At 37.4% G+C, this 16326-nt stretch overlaps 1 long non-coding RNA gene across 1 annotated transcript in view; it reads right to left on the bottom strand.

Annotated features, from left to right (window-relative positions):
* The window catches only part of LOC137461317 (uncharacterized), an 85598-nt gene extending 69525 nt beyond the window's left edge, over positions 1-16073 (bottom strand). Inside the window, exon 1 of the long non-coding RNA XR_010993326.1 lies at positions 16015-16073. This is a non-coding gene — a long non-coding RNA (uncharacterized lncRNA). The remainder of the gene's footprint in view (positions 1-16014) is intronic.
* Between the last annotated feature and the right edge of the window lie 253 nt (positions 16074-16326).

The raw sequence follows: 16326 nt of genomic DNA, 5'->3' as shown, positions 1-16326 counted from the left end.
TGAATGCTGATAGTAGTTCAGCTAATCAGTAGAAAAGAGTTGCTTCCACTCATACAAACTCCTGTAAATCTCTGCTGTATTTGACTTGAAAAAATATTTGCTACAGGTCCAAATGGTTGCATTACAACTACTTTTATAATTACTGCTGTGAGAACAGCAGTCTGACACTATGGTTAGAGCTGCTCTATTCAAGACCAGGCTTAAACTGGTAGACATTTTCAGATTTCTTATTGTACATTAATCAACATGTCATGAAAAGGCCATAGAAAGCTAGGAAAAATCCACAGTTGTTCTTAAACAAGAAACACCACAAATTGTTGTAAATCATGATGTTAAAACAGCAAGAACATCAAATTACTCACTATAAATTTTGAAATTACCATTTTGAGTGGTTTAAGAAGTAGACAAAAATGCATTCATTCCAGTATAAAAATTTCTGTAATGTATATTTTCTGATAATACATTGTGTTTAGATTTTTAGGAATAGATAAAAGCTGAAAGAAGTAAACAGTAAAAAAATATATTTTTAAACTATAGCACTTGGCATGGAACCTACTTCCCACTATACCTTATTCTTTGGCACTGAAAGATAAAACATTTCAATGGACTTCAAAACAAAACAGTTTGAAAGAAACTCTGGAGAAGTATTTACACTGCTGAAAAAGCTGGCAACTGTTAAAGATGTGGGGGGTTATTATAATGGTTTTTATTATTTATCTTTACAAATTAATAATTATTTATATATCATAGAATCAATAAGGTTGGAAAAAACCTCAGAGATCATCAAGTCCAACCTGTCACCCAAGACCTCATGACTACTAAACCATGGCTCCAAGTGCCACGTCCAATGCCCTTTTGAACTCCTCCAGGGATGGTGACTCCACCACCTCCCTGGGCAGTGCATTCCAATGGCCAATCTCTCTTGCTGGGAAGAACTTTCTCCTCACCTCCAGTCTAAACCTCCCCTGGCGCAGTTTGAAACTGTGTCCTCTTGTTCTGGTGCTGGTTGCCTGCCTGGGAGAAGAGACCAACCCCCACCTGGCTACAACCTCCCTTCAGGTAGTTGTAGACAGCAATAAGGATTGTTGAGAGCAATAGGGATTGTTAAGGACAGGATAAAAAGTCTGGCAAATAGAATACAGAATTAAGCAGGTTGGAAAAGACCTCAGAGACCATCGAGTCCAACCTATCACCCAACACCATCTAATCAACTCAACCATGGCACCAAGTGCTTCATTCAGGCCACTTTTTAAACACCTCCAGTCGTGGCGACTCCACCACCTCCCTGGGCAGCACATTCAAATGGCCAATCTCTCTTTCTAGGAAGAACTTCCTCCTCACATCCAGCCCAAACCTCCCCTGGCACAGCTAGAGACTGTGTCCTCTTGTTCTGGTGCTGCTTGCCTGGGAGAAGAGACCACCCCCCACCCGGCTACAACCTCCCCTCAGGGAGCTATAGACAGCACGAAGGTCTCCCCTGAGCCTCCTCCTCTCCAGGCCAAGCAACCCCAACTCCCTCAGCCTCCCCCCACAGGGCTGTGCTCCAGACCCTTCCCCAGCCTCTCTGCCCTTCTCTGGACATCTTCCAGCATCTCAACATACCTCATGAGGTACTGCGATACCATTCGGGCTGCAGGCATTGATAAGACTAAAACCTATTGTATGCCTTATAAGGAACCATAATACACACTATATGCCCATTAATAAACTGCATATTTATCTAAGAATATTAATTTGTTTACATCAGTTATAGCTTATTGTCACTGATCACCTAAAATGATTCAACATTTATAAACGGGTTGCCTTGCTGTAAGTCCCAGCAGTAATGTTCCCACTCACAGTATTTGGAACAAAGTAACTGCATAACAGCAGCCTACACATTGTATGAGCAAATCTCCAGATCAATACTGCAGACAAATAGCTCTTTAATATCTTTATATACATTAAAGATGGCTGCAAAACAGCTTCACAATTATTTATTTTGTTTCTGTACCTCATGGCTTTCCAGGATAATGAGTGCATAGTCCTTGCTAAAAAGGCTGAAAGAAAAGAGTAAGAGATCTTTCTATGACACTGATTACTGTATGTAGCCTCATAATAAATATTAGTTAAAGTATTTATCAAAGCAGTTCCCATAGGAGTAAGGATTTATAAACCAATTTTTTGTAGAAGATGGACTAAGAGTAAAAAGGATGATACAGGATGGATAGCCCTGCAGCAGTAAGAAGGAGAAGACTGTTGGCTGTAAGGTAGCCCAGCCTAATGTGGCAACTATAAAATGTGAACATCAAATCGGGGATGTAAGTATGATTTACTATATCATTATTTTTCATTCCCATTTAAAAGGTGAGACAGAAACCATAAAAAGTACCCCCATGGACATGATTTTGTGCTAGCACCTTGCTAGAGACACCCACTTATAGCTTATCAAAAGAAGTACCTTATCAAGTCTTCGTCATGAACAAAGACTGTGATTATGCTTCATAAGGTGCAATTACTGCCAAAGCCTGGCAAGCTCCAAGTTATCTGACATTACATCATTAATAACACTAATGGGTTTACTCTAATTTTAGAGAGAATTAAAATCTATCATCAGTTTCAGTGACCATTGAGAACAAGATTGAGCACCTCTGGGAAGCCTACCAACTCTTGGGGCAGATAATTTCAAAACACCACCTTTCCTGCCCTTTTATTTAGCATGGCTTAAGAGTAAATACATAGTTGTTAGCCTGTATTGTACATCACATTGCCACAGTGTGGTGGGTTGAAAATTTCCCCCAAAATTAAGTTTGCAAGACCAGCCCAGGTGGAAGCAAATGAAGCTGTATTTACAAGCAAAACTACAATCTACAATGGAATGCAATGAATATGTACAAAATGTACTGTATTTACAATATTTACAGGTATTTATGATTAATAAACAGCACAAGAACCTCCTTGGCTAAAACCCAGGGGAGTTGCTACAGGTTCTCCCCCACCTTACCCACCTTGGACACAAAAGGGTCAAGAGAAAGAAGTTGTTAATACCAATCACTACAAAAGCAATGCAGTCAAGGTCAGTAAAGCCAGGAGAAGCATCATCCAGAGCCAAAGTGAAAAAAGACATTGTTTTGTACAACTAGTTTATGTCCATTATCTCTCCAATGTTTAGAGTTAGACATTCAGAGTTATTTTCCTTTTTACACCCAATAGTGATTTGTTTTCATTTTACCACTTTCTGTTCAAGATTTGTGAAAAATTTTTAAGGGCATAGCCTAAAACTACCACACACAGTCAGTAATTCAACTTGAAATTACACCTCTGGGTGTACCCATTTTAGAGATGACTAAGCTATACTTACAAGAAAAGGGTTATGTGAACTAAGTAACACATAATGATATAAGAGCAGGCCTGCTGAAATACCCCTACTACAGACACAATACCATGACAGTGAACAGTTCTGACTTTTGTATAGTAGCCTGTCTGAAGAAAACAAATAAAATCAAACAAAAAAGTGCAAGTTGAGGGCAAATATTAATACATCTGGTAAAAATTAGTTACTCTTTATAAGCTACATTTTTCTAAATCATTCTTATTGTATAGCTTTGATCTTGTGAATATTTAACTGCCCCCTAAGAAGGACGTTCACAGACTTAAGAGCTGTTACCAGTTCATTTCAGAATTGCTGTATGCAACTTAAAACTGCTTTTGCCTATATAAATCTTTAGAATTGGTATTTGTTTACATGAGCATTTAAAATGTATTCCTTTAGTGACTATTTGCAGTCTTTCAGAGAACAAGATTTCAGAGAATAACAATTTACCTCCAATGTTGTATATCTTTTTGCAATAAATATATTTGAGTTATATTGTGATGCTTTTCTTTATGTTGTTGAGAATAATCACTTAATGAAGAGTTAATACATTCATGCACAGGAATGTGTACAGATATATATGTAGATATACATCTGTAATAAAAGTGTTTATTTTTATATATTTTATAATTAATATTTCCTGGCAGTGGTATCTTCAAACACCACTGTGACTCATGTACAAAATGTATTCACAGGTTCAATTATTTGGTTGTGGGTTTTACACTGCCGATACAAAGACAGTTAAATGATTTAAGCACAGGTCTAACATTTCCAAAACAGCAATTCAAATTGGAAATACAGGTACTGTGATCTGTGGTTTTCCCACAAATGGGATTCTGTGGCAGATTGGTTGGGTACCCATGACTTGCTCCTCTGTCCGGTGTCTTCCCAGATGCTGTGGCTATGATTCAAGCAGTCCTTGGATCAGAGAGGGCTATGGGGCATCTCTCTCGTCGAGTCCAGTACATGGTCTGGAGCTTGCCCTTGGCTCAGAGAGGGCTACAGGGTCTCTCTCTTGTGTGCTCTGTTGCTGGGCTGCAGCCTTTTCTGGGATTCAATTCCCTTGGAGCTCTTCCCCTTTCTGCCTTGGTCCAGGTGCAAGGCCTGGGTGAAGTCGTTGGTCTGCTAGAGCAGGTTCTCCAGCTGCTACTCAGGAAGCATTTGGCTCTTGTCTCTTCATGGTAAGTGGGTCCTCAGCTGCTACTCTGGCAGCCCTAGTTGCTTGCTGGGTCAGAAAAAGGCAAGTTGCCTGACTTCTTGACTCGTTTAAATACTGTCCCAAGACAATTAACACCCTTTGGTAACACAGAACCCTGATAACTGGATGTATGGGATGAGGCATATCCAAACACGGCCAGGGGCACACACACTTCACAGCTGTGTTACAAGGACTTCTGGACCCCAGGAAGTGTCCAGTTTTGCACACTCACAGGCGCTTACAATGCTAATCACATTTACCTTGACCATCTGGACTCCAGGAGCTGTTCAGGTTAGCACATTTGCAGGTGCTTAGCCCATTGCCTGGCCTAGGACATGTTTGGGGGTTTAACCCTTCAGAACAACCTCTAAGTCATTATTTCATACATAGTCCATACAAATCACTTACGTAATCATAATAGTTTTGATGTTGTTATAATAGTTTTGATGTTGTTATAGAAAGTTTATTATACGATTTATAGTAATATAATAGCAAAATTACATATGTTCAACTAACTTTAAGCTACTCATGAAATTTTCCTATGTCTTCTGTTGATTAATTAATCACTTACTAGACAACCACTTAGTTTTTTATGGCACATAATTTTCTTTAAGGAACTGTAGTTTAAATGTTATTCATGAAAAGAACACTTAATCAATTTCATCATGCAAGGAGAAAATATAGGAAGCCAATGTATTACAAAGTGCTGTGACTTAACTTCAGACATATTCCTGCTCTATAAGCAGATAAAATTAACAGGTTATTCAGCTATAAAGAAGACTATGTATGTCTCCAAATGCTAGTTGAAATGTTCTTCCTTTGGCTATTTTCCAGTAAGTACAGGAAAATAAATATTTCATTTTAATCCCTATATATACACAAATGGAGTAAATATGGTATCTCTATACTGCACACACAAAGAAATGTAAATGCCAAATGACTGTTTTAGCATTTTCTAAATGATAACTACAGCTTCAAGAGCTCCTACTGAAGAGAAATTAATTTGCTCTTTCTTGATAAAAGACAGGTAAAACTGAATTAAGGTAACCATTTCTGAAAGCCCTGAATATTTCTGGAGCAATGTGAACCACTTCCAACCACTTCCAGCATACATAGAAACTGGTGCTTGAGTATTTCATTTTACTTTGTCTCCTGTCCCTTCCTCCACCGCATTGAAGTGTAGAGATGAAGACAAATGATTATAACTTCTAAGTCCTGCTTTTCCTTTGATCATCATTTTCAGTACTCAGTACTTTGTGCAACAGATTAAGAAACTATACTTCATATACTAGGTTAAGAAAATCAGTTACAGAATAGTTGTTTGGTTTTTTTTTTTTTTAATAAGGAGCAAAAGGGTAGTTTTCAAATTAAAAACTAGCAAACTTATTTGAATACCTCTGCAATTGGAAGAGCAGATTCTGCCTGAAGCTGTTACTGAAGACTATAGATACATGCTGGAAGAGTCCTTTAATGTCATGGCAATAGAATCCTACAATTAATAAAATATGTCTTTGCTATCTGTTAATACACGTGGCTACTGTTTGCTGGTTTTTGTCCTTTTTTTTTCATATTGAACTGAATAATTATGTTGAATTAAAAATCGTGGGTTTTTTAAATGATCATTTGAAAAATGCATTCCAACATTTGCTATTGTTTTTCTGTACTTAAATTGTACTTAATTAAATGCAATTAAGGAAAGATGGTAAGGCTGACTTTTGCACAATTAAACTACATTTCACATAGAAATGATGATCAAGGAAATGCATCTTTGTAAAGTAAGCAACAGATCTACTTGCCTGAATCCAAGATTCTGCAATAATATCATAACCCCATATATTATACAGCTTCAAGGCTGACAAGCACTTGAAGTTGTGTAAGAACTGGACTTCATAGGCATTTTAGCACAGCCATTACTGTGGGCAGAATATTCTGTGTGTTGACAAATCAAGCAATTACCAAATAGCATCAAATTAATACCTTTATAAAATGTGCAGACCTGGAGTGCAGGGACTGAGTTACAAAGCAATGATTACTTTTTAAACCTTTGGAGATGAAAGAGTGCTTCACAATGAAATAATCAGCATTTTTTTTTTCCTGTCTCTTCATTCAAGTATTACAGATCTGACTCTAAGCTCATCCCCAACAATATCAGTGGATTTATTTGTGCTGGACCTTTATCCAACTGCTAAGAGAATCTGATCACTCACAACAAGAAAAAGGACATAAAATATGGCTTTTGTTTATACAATGGTTTTGGTTTATCACTTATTTTGCTTAGATTTCTGATATCATTCCAAGGCACTGCATGTTTGCTTCTTCTCACATAAGCAACAAAATCAAAACAAGACATAAAGTTCTGCTAATTCACTCAGCATCAGTATTTGTGCTGATCCCACACCAGGAGTCTCTTTTCTAGACCATTCAGTAATTATGCTATTTTCAGAAATCTTTACAGAATGATTGTTATTATTGATTGCCTTCCCTTCTGTACTGCTATATGGCACAAATATGCCACGAAGTCACTGAAGAGCCTTCAGCTCTTTACAAATGACTAAAACTCACATTAAACTCAAACATATTGAAACAAAACATATTGATTCTTCTTAATTCTATTTTCCTGGCACTGTTGGTTTGCCAGGAACATATGCTATTCATGAATTGTAGACAAAATTGCAGGTGTCAAATGCAACAGTAGATAGACTCAAGAAGTCTCCCCTGACTTGAAAGTTAATGAAGAAAAAGAATACACAGAAATAAAATGCACAAAATAAATATACTGTCCTCTTGTATTAATGGTGGGTGACATACTGAAAATAACTTTTAGTAGCCTATTATGACATCTTGTCATTCATCTTTTTACTTTAATATAGAAAGAAAAAAGACATTGACCTAGTGAGGTGCAAACTGCTTTAATTTTGTCATAGGAAGTGTCGTATTTTTAATGCAGCATCTTCAGAAAGGAAATGTGTTAAAATAAGTGGAAACTAATAATCTGCTTTTTACTTTTGCTAGGGTTGATACTGTTTTGTTCCACAATAACATATCAAACATTTTTTTTCTCTTCTTCGTTCAGACAGGTAAATTGTAACTCCCTTAAAAGTTTTCATTAGCCTATTACTCCCTTGAAAGAAATCATACTCTATCCATTATTCATTAGGGAGAGCAAATCTTCACAGCAGCCACATAGGCTGTAGTATCACAAAACTACTTAAAATTCTATGACTTCTTTCTCCATTTCTGCTGAATTCAGTTCTGGTCTAATCTCCATGTATAATGTAATATCTCTGGCTAATTCAAATATTGCAATACTGGAGGAAATATTCTTTACTATCTTAGTGCTGACTAAAACACCCTCACTTTTATTTATCAAATGCTTGTAGTTCATTCTCTGCATGATAGCTTTGTTTCTTTGTTTGTTTATACATATACATAATCATATGCAGTGGAACACTGTATAGAATATTTTATTGATACTCTTCACCTGTTTGCCTTCTCATTTTTTCCCCCACACGTCTGCTTTATATGCACCTTAATAGCTCTCTCTCTCTCATGAAAACTATTACTTTGCTATTTACTACTGCTTTCTTCAGTATTCCACCAGCTGATGTATTATATTTTATCAGGGAAAATGACCAATCCTTCTTTCATATGCATCAGGTGATGCCCCTTTGACAAGTTGTATTGAAAAAGAGTATAGGTAGTGAGCCAATAATTCAACTAGTTTCTTGAGTCTCTGATTTTCTCTCTCTATCCTTTACATGTTTCTTCTAAACAAGCTAATATAAGACAATACAAACTGTGCCACTCAACAGAATGGCCTCCTCATAGAAACACAGAACTTCATCTCAGTCATGACTGGGCTACTGACCTTCTATGCTTTCTGCTTTATTTTCCCCCCCTTCACTCAGTGCTTTTGCTTGTCATTTCTGCTTAGTACATAACTAAGAACACTCAGGACGTCATTTGCTATGTACATATTGATACACTAGCAAAATTGTCATCACACTAGGGAAATCCAGAGACTATGGATTTTGTTTTTAAGAAAACAAGATAGGCTTTTTGAGTTAGTGATTTTTACCTCCTGTCAGTTACCTCCTATCAGCTTAGTTACTGGTTTTGTTTGTGCTGGTACAACACAGCCTGCTTACCCCCAACAAAGAAGCGAGAGAAAGTAACAAACAAAAGAAACCCCTCTGCATTGAGATAAAGAGTTGGATAAAAAGGGTTTACTATAAATGACTTAAGATAATGCACAATTACATTGGCCTATTTGCAGAGAAGGGCAGCAAAATGCAGAAGCAGCAGCAGAGGACAGCAGTCTCCCCTCCGGGTCCCACAGCCAAGCCCAGCAGAATGCAACCACACCCCAAAAGGCAGAAACTGGAAGCAGCAACGGGACCAGGAAGCCTCTCAGGTTACAATCTGAGCTCCAAGCCACATGATGCTTTGCTCCAGCCGGCGCTTTCATTTTGAAGCTGGCGTGACAGAGGCATAGTATTCAATATCAGCACCAGAGTCAACTCAACCCGTGACAATTTCTTCTCATGTTTTCTGTGACTGTGTTTTTTTCTGACTATTTTTACTTCAGATCTTTTTAAGTGTAGAGCATTAGGAAAGAATTAGGCAGGGATTCTTGGTGCTACAGTCCTAACTTTGCTAATTTGCACTATTTCCACCTTTCAAATTATCTTTTCCACCTTCATTGCCGCTGGAGTACTGTGCATTCTTCCTGCCACTTATATTAAAACCTCTCTTAAATTCTACAATATTAATTCCATACACATATTTTCCACAGTTCTTATAAATATGATGTTTCTACTTCACACAATGAGATTTAACACAAGGTGTCTATGCTTTTTATGTAAATATGAATGCTATATGAACAGTGCAGGTTAAGTTTACAAAAATGACTCATAGAGGAGACAATCCCTGAAGTTCTCTCCCAGAGGAGAGTGTTCAGGAAGATGCTTTGACTTTGATAGAAACTACAAAGAACAGTGACAAGGTTTCTTTTGTAAGAAATGGGGTTTCTTTTGGAAAGATTTTTCCACAGAGCACACCTGGCATTGCTTGCATATTTTTTAAAAAGTCTACCAGGCTGAAAATTTTGGGTTGAGCCAGTTATCATTCTTATTACAAAAGGACATTTATATGAGAAAAGCTGACTGATCAGTTTAATACAGGAGGGAAAACAAAAGTAACAAAGCAAGCTAAGGAACTAGTACAGAAACTGACTGATCTTTATTAAGTGGCTTCAAGGTGAAAAATCCTGGTTGAGCTTGAACTCAATTATGTGACTCAAATTTTATCATACAGAAAAAAAATTGTCTTTATACTGCTCTGACCTCGTAGCTGAAAACAGTTGAAGGAGAAGGGAGAACAAGTACCACACAAGCTAAAACACAGACAATAACAATTTCATTATTTTGCTATGTAACACATATGCATATATATAAAAAATTATATCACTATAGATATTTTTCTTGGATAAAGTTATTAGCTCATACAGGAAGGAAGGAAGGGAAGAAGGGAGGCAGGAAGGAAGGGAAGGAGAGGGAGGGAGGGATGGAGGGAGGAAGGGAAGAAGAGAGGAAGGAAGGATTGAAGCAAGGAAGGAAGCAAGGAAGGAAGCAAGGAAGGAAGGAAGGGAGAAAGGAAGGGAGAAAGGAAGGGAGAAAGGAAGGGAGAAAGGAAGGGAGAAAGGAAGAGAGAAAGAGAGAGAGAAAGAAAGAAAGAAAGAAAGAAGAAGAAATAAACAAAGAGAGAAAAAAAGAAAGGCAGGCAGGCACTCTTTCTGTATAAAAGAAAGAAGAGGAAACGTACTAGGTTGAAATTAATTTCAGATGCATGTAATTAACTTAAATAATTACAAAGAAAACCAAAACATGATGATTTCACTATCAGCAGTACCCATGATAGTACAATACTTAATACTTTGATTCCACATGTAGGTCCCATATACTCCCAACCCTATACAGGCTTTTGTGTCAGATCATATCGAATCAAATCAGAAAAAGGATGAACAGAAACATTTTTAAAAAATCATTCCCTCAAATTCTGTGAGCAATTCATTGACAGAGATTTAAATTGTTTTGCAAGTTCACTGCACTATAACATACCCAAACTGGCCTTCCTTGCTCATGCAGCAGTTTGTGATTAGAGCTGGCAGAATACCAGAATTTCCATTTTGTAGGAACTTGGTGGGAAGGGGAGAGGGAAAAGTGTCCAATTTTGTAGCAGAAAAACTGGACTACTCCTTACCATCAGGAATATAATTTTATATAACTGAGACCCATTTAAAATTTTTTCAAGTAAAATTGACCTTGAGTATCCCTGGCCTCCTAGTTCCTTATATATCCATCAGACATGAGAAGCCAGAAGTCTAGCAGACAGAGCTTCCAAACTCCCTGGTCTGCAACAAGAAGTGTAAGGAGGATAACTGATCCAGGCAGTCAGTGCAAATATGTGTTATGGAAATGTCTATCAAGGAACAGAAAATATCTTATTACCACGAGAAGGTTATTAAACACTTGCAATGAATCAATGTTTTGTGTATAATCACAAGCTTGGTCATGCCATGTCAGGTAATGATTTTTCTACCCTCTAGCTTTCTGTTTGCTGGTTATATTTATCATTTCATGAAGACCTTGCCTGGCAATTCCCTTTCCCCATTCCTTTATATGAATTATTAGTAAACAATCACTAGTTTTATACATATTGTCTTCGCATTGAAATATAGTTCAAAAAACACTAGCTGCCTTTTTCATTCACAGCATGTTTTTGCTAGTGGAGAGGATTATAGTGAGACAGTTTTTCATCACAACAATTTTCTCAACACTGTTGCTTTAAACTTCACAACTGGCACAAACAACATCAGTGTCTGCCACTATCCCATGTCTCATCATCTTAGCCACAGGAGTTCCTGCCACAGCACCAGACCCTTTGAAGCTGTTATTTGAACATTCCTCCCCCTACAGTTTCCTCAGATATCTTTACTGAACAGTTTCTGATACTGACTTCATTATTCTTATATCTATTACATTCTGAGCCTTCATAGGTTTACAAATTCTTATCATCTAGCCCAAAACTTAACAAGGATTTGGCTAGAGACCCCAGCTGTGCTCCACTGAAGTACAAACTTGCTGACAAATTTAGAAATAGACATAATAATAAAATAAAAGAACAAAAGAACTAAATTATTGGTTTCCTCTGGAGACAAAAAGATGTCTAGGTAAGAATTAATAAAAATATCCAATAGCTACTTTCTGTTCCACATATCACAATAAAAATATAAATGCATTTTCCAGTCTAACTCTATGGCTATACCTTTCATCTACATCCTTCCTTTTTTCTTCTCGCAAGAAAAGTCAGAAGTGCCATAATTCAGAATCTTTAGCTGTTACAAAATATTTGTCCAAAATGTATAAACCAACTTTTATATTGAAAGCAGAGATAGGTATTGCTTATAATAATAATAAAATCCATTGTTACTCTCTGTGTATCATTTCTACGTCCAGGAAGGAACAATAACCATATCTTAATCCTATCAATGCCAAGAGAATAATGTTAGTGCAAATAAGAAAAACATCATTTGTGTTTTTCCTTTCACAGATCCTGGGCTGCATCAGGAGAAGTGTGGCTAGCAGGTCGAGGGAGCTGATCCTCCCCCTCTACTCAGCCCTGGTGAGACCCCACCTGGAGTACTGTGTCCAGTTCTGGAGCCCCTATTACAAGAGGGATGTGGAGGTGCTGGAACGTGTCCAGAGAAGGGCCACAAGGATGATCAGAGGGCTGGAGCACCTCTCCTATGAGGACAGACTGAAGGAGTTGGGGCTGTTCAGTCTGCAGAGGAGAAGGCTCTGAGGTGACCTAATTGTCGCCTTCCAGTATCTGAAGGGGGCCTACAGGAAGGCTGGGGAAGGACTTCTCAGGATCTCAGGTAGTGATAGGACTAGCGGGAATGGAATGAAGCTGGAGGTGGGGAGATTCAGGCTAGATGTGAGGAGGAGGTTCTTCACCATGAGAGTGGTGAAACCCTGGAATGTGTTGTCCAGGGAGGTGGTCAAGGCCCTGTCCCTGGAGGTGTTTAAGAGCAGGCTGGATGAGGCTCTGTCCAGCCTGATCTAGTGTGGGGTGTCCCTGCCCATGGCAGGGGGGTTGGAATTAGATGATCCTTGTGGTCCCTTCCAACCCTGAATGATACTATGATGATACTATGATAATATTTCTTTTTTCACATGGCCACATAATTCTGTTTAAAGTTCATAAAATATTTGAGGCAAGCTGAATAAAAGTGTAATTGCTTAATGGGGAAAAAAATAAAGGCTTATGTTTAATAATATAATAAGGATCCTCTGATTTTTTTCTTAATTATTGTACTGGGAATCGGATCACAGAATCTAAGGATTATTCAATTATTGCAAATATCTGTAAGACATAATGGAAGCCCCAGTCATTAATTAACAGAGCTTAGGCTAAATTAGGAAAAACACCCAGGTCATGAAGAGTAATTAGATCAAAAATGTCTGTGATACCAGAACAAAAAGACAATCTAACACTGCATTTATTTTTTTCAGTGGAAAAGGTTGTATTTTAATTTTTGAGTGGAAAATTCTGATAGGTAATTTCTTAAAGAATCAAAATTCTCAGAAGAGCAATGCTGCAACCTTGTCAAAGAGCTGCTGTTTCCTCTCTTGACCCCAGCTGTGAATTTTGGGCACCGATCATTGCTGGTTCCTTTTCTAAATAAATATACCGACTCAGATGTATTTCTGCCCCACCCCCCCAGCATTAACTACTTTGTACTTTTTAATAGCAAACATCTTTATAATACCTTGGAGAATACTAACCCACACTGTGGGTTTGTGTGAGTTTAATGAGAATGAAGATACTTTTATGAGTCATGGGATTGGGCACTTCATTCTCTGCAACATACAGGATTAAGTCAGACTTTCTTATTGACATTTCATGCATTTCAGTGATTCATAATTTTGTGAGAATCCCTGCATCCCTTCAGTGATTCATCATTTAGTGAGAATCCCTGAATCCCTTCGTGAGAAACTGGTTATAATATTTGGCTTTCGCAAGGGGAATTACTGGGGACCGTGGGGCTCGATCTTTGGCCTGGATCGTTGGGCTGATGGTCTGTATTGTGTGGGGTATTGGGAGAGAAAGGGGAGGTGCCAACAGGTCAAAAGACTGGCCAGGTCAAAAGTGCAGGTTTTGTCTGTCCTGATGGAGAGGGGTGGGAGCGAGTTGGGGAATATACGAATATGTACATTTTAATATATTAATATGTATGTTTGCCATCTATATAAGTTCACCTCATGTTGTTGGGGTGCGCCTCTAGCAAACTCGCTATGAGCCCAGCACTGTGTTGCCTTTATTTTATAATAAACTGGTTATAAATTTTCAGCAGTGAGTTCGTTTCTCACACCTTCATACCTCATATTCCCAAACACTGTATGAGGTCCTTGGGAATTTTCTAACTGACAAGACATCTAAATGTTAAATTCATATATTGTAACATCTAAATCATATAATGAGCTATTCAGTATCCATCAAAGAATCTAAGCTTCACTGCCAGTCTTTTGACTCATGATTAATGATCTTAGGAACTACACTAAAAGCAATGAGGTCTGAAAATTTTATTGTGGCAAAAGTAATTTTCATTATAGTTTGTTTTCTGGGAGAATATCATAAACCAGTCATAAAAAAAACATGTTTTTATTATATTCTGAGCTTCATGAGGAACTCACAAGGAATGTAAATCTCTGCTTTCAAGAACTGTGTACAATATAAAACATATCCTAATTTTCTACTTGTGACAGTCATTCCAGAAGAAGTAAATTCAAGACTGCATGAAAACAGTATTTAAAAACTCCTAGGCATTCATAACATTTATTCCATTTTCTTATTCTTTTTTTTTTTCAAGTAAAACACGTATGTTTCTTCTCATCTAAAATAACTAGCAGTGAATGTCTTCCAAAAGACTGGCAGTGTTGAAGTGCTGATATAAAGAACCTGTGTATTTAAATTTTCTGTATTCCAAAGTGACCAGGTAAAAACTAGGGAAAGTGTTAAAAATATTTAAATATAATATAAAATAGTTCTTCGTATTTTTATCTCAGATTAACTGATGAAATAGAAAATAAGCTGTGGTTTCTAATTTAAGTTATTTATTTATATTTTTACTGCCTGAACAGTGGTGATCTTGGTAGGCCCACAATGACATCTTGTGGCTACTCTGGGCGGAAAATCACTGATAGTTCAATGATTAACATGACGAAAATTTCTACTGAGTTTCTTGGAAATCATTCTTGCATGAACAGAAAAGCTAGCTTTGATGAAGAGTTTGTATAAGACAACTGCCTGTGACTGTGGTGCCTGGTCTTTTTAACTCACAAACAATCCTTCTAGCAGTTCCACATTTCTGTCAATGGAAGATTAACTGATTAAATTTTCATACAAGCCATCTCCTGTCAAAGTGGCTACACTACATTGTAAGAGTGACAGCTGAAAGACTTGAAGCTTTCAAAACATGATAGATGAGTTTAAATTTTCCATATTAGGGAGACAGAAACTAAACCTAAGAGAGTAATTTACAAAGGTCCAGATTAAAACCTTTTGCACAATCTCCAGAAAGTTCTTATTCTGTTTTGTTCTTCTGTTGTTTGGGATTGATGGTTGTTATTTTCTCTGGTACCTGCACTTTTTTGTTTTCCATTTCAAATCCTCAAAAATTCTGAGCAAGTATCCATTCTAATTCACTTCCCTTTCTGCAAATATAAATTGCAACAAAATTTTGGGGGTCCATGTTTGAGCTAGAACAGAAACAATTCTGTTCAGTGATTTGACCTTTTTTTTTTTTTTTGGCCAGGTCTCTTCTAAGTAACTCCACCTTCTGAAGTTGATAGAATAATTAGCTTCTAGAAGTGTTAAAGATGCTTACAGTTACCACCAAGGATAGGTATGCAGAAAGGTTCATGTTTATATTTGTTCCTATGGAGACCAAGGCAAAACTGCTAAATCCTATTGAATACTTTGGGGTCCAGTAAGCAAGAGGCTGTTCTTGCTGGGAGAAGCAGACAGGACAGGTCACCCTAAACTGACCAATGTCAGTAGCTGAGTTTCCCCCAAAAAATATTGTGAGAGATTCATGCTTTAGTTCTAAGATGGAATTTAACATCATTCATGGTAGGAAGTTACAATTTTTCTGCTATTACTAGCATGCAGTTGATTGACTAGAAATTGACAGTGTCAAGAATGTCTACTGCCATCATTGCGGTATACCAGTAGGCAGTGCAAGGTATAAAGTACAGGCTTGAGAACCCTTGGAAATAAAACAACTTTCTGGGTTTGTTATGAATAATCTAATTTCTATTAGCTGCTTACTTGAGCTGATCAAGTAGCACACACATTGTGGTAGTTTTCAACCCACCACACACATGTACTAGCAACTTACCACGAATCATAGAAACAGAATCAAACATGTTGGAATGGATCTCTGGAGGTCTTCTAGTTCAAGCTTCTGCTCAAAGAAGGTAAAGTTGAAGCAGGTTGCTCAGAATATCTCCAATGATGAAGATTCTACAGCCTCTCTGGACCATCTGTTTTGGGTTGTCTTTACACTGTTTTCTCAGTACAAAAGAAACAGAAAAAAAATCTTACTGTGGAATTTAGCTTAAGTTTCTCCATTTATTCTATTTCTGCTAAAATTTAGAAGTTCACAAGTTCATGAATGAAAAGTCGTATATGCTTTTCACCAACTTATGGC

Source organism: Melanerpes formicivorus, unplaced genomic scaffold (assembly GCF_026170545.1).
Source record: "Melanerpes formicivorus ecotype bairdi unplaced genomic scaffold, bMelFor1.0.p_v2 SCAF_4, whole genome shotgun sequence".
Classification (NCBI taxonomy): domain Eukaryota; kingdom Metazoa; phylum Chordata; class Aves; order Piciformes; family Picidae; genus Melanerpes; species Melanerpes formicivorus.
Note: the sequence above shows the minus strand (reverse complement) of the source record. Positions and strands in the feature narration are given on the sequence as shown.